This window comes from Aplysia californica, unplaced genomic scaffold (genome assembly GCF_000002075.1).
Source record: "Aplysia californica isolate F4 #8 unplaced genomic scaffold, AplCal3.0 scaffold00242, whole genome shotgun sequence".
NCBI lineage: Eukaryota > Metazoa > Mollusca > Gastropoda > Aplysiida > Aplysiidae > Aplysia > Aplysia californica.
The window spans coordinates 956537-957983 of NW_004797512.1; positions in this window are offsets into that span (position 1 = coordinate 956537).

The window sequence follows — 1447 nt, forward strand, 5'->3', positions numbered from 1 at the left end:
TCTGTCTGTCTGTCTGTCTGTCTATAGCGCAGACTCCCCTGTGCACAAAATCAAATAATAATATTATACGTGCGCAACTTTTGGCATTTTGGAAGCAACGATTCAACTGACACTTCACACCAGCGCTTACTCCTAAATTATGTCTAGAAAAGCAAACCCAATCAACACGAATCTGCACTCCGAAAATTGACCTAAAAAACCGAGGCCAAAGTGACAAGTGGGTCACAGTTACTTGACCTAAAACAACCCCCGCTGAGCCAGGCAGCTGCGAAACGGTATCAGATACGTATGATGAATATGAGCAGATAAAGACAGACGGATGACGAATTATGTGTACCAGTGAGAAAACAGAACTGTAGGGTTCGGGATAAGTTTGAAGGGTAATAATAAATAATAGCTGCGTGTGGAGAGCGCTTTTTTCAAACAAAGCTGGTGCAAAGCTGTCTTTCAACGCCCATGATTACATCACGGACATAAATGGGGTAGGGGTATGGGTAGGGGCCACGAATTAGAGAGTTCATGACGAGATCCCACAAAAGAAATGTACATGGGGATTGGGGGTGCAGTATTGTAACCTAGTTTGGGGACACCCGGCCCCGCCCCAAAGCGAAAAGAGGGAATGGAAAGAAAGTGGAAAAGGGGCGGAGGAGGGGGGGCAGTCCATGATCCATGTTAAGTATGGGGAAAGAGAAGCTGTTTTCTTTTTTTTTAATATAAATTATTTGTACTTTTCTATGTCTTTTTATTTGCATTGGTCGTTTTGCGTTCCGCTAGTGCTTGTTGATGTTTTGTTGTTGTTGTTGTTGTTGTTGTTCAGATTTATTAAATTAATCTTTATTAGGGGTGCATGTTTGCTACTTTTTTAAAAAGTTGATTTTTAAAAGAATTGTATTTGTTAACGTTTTTAACTATAGTTATCAATGAAAACTCACAATTCTCCGTGCAGTTCTTGTGTAGAATCTATGTGGGTCGAAGTGTTTGCGCATGTATTAGATTATCTTCTTCTTGTTTAGTTGCCTTTTTCAAGAAAAAGAATTTGTACTTGGTTAAATCTATATTGTTTTGTGCAGGGAGCCCAACTAAAATATTATTTTTATGGCTTTTGATTGTGGGGATGTCTTGATTGTTTGACCTTAAATTGTTGAATAGGTCTTCACTGTAAGTGATTAGAATCTAGGCCCTTTATCTCTGCTGACAAGCCTTGATCTAAAATGAGCACTTCTTCCTTGTCACTAGTTACTAATGATTTTTTAAGTGTCTCTTTCTGTCATAGTCCGGAATTCTGACAAAAGTTTAACCTTAGATACCTTAAATTTTCATCCCAACCTTGTGTTAGCCGCGCGAGAAGTAGATAGAAGAAAAAAAAAGTAAAACTTTAGAGAGGTGATATCCATTTGAACTTGTAGCAATTTTGATTGCATCAAATTGTAACGATACGTCCCTTTCA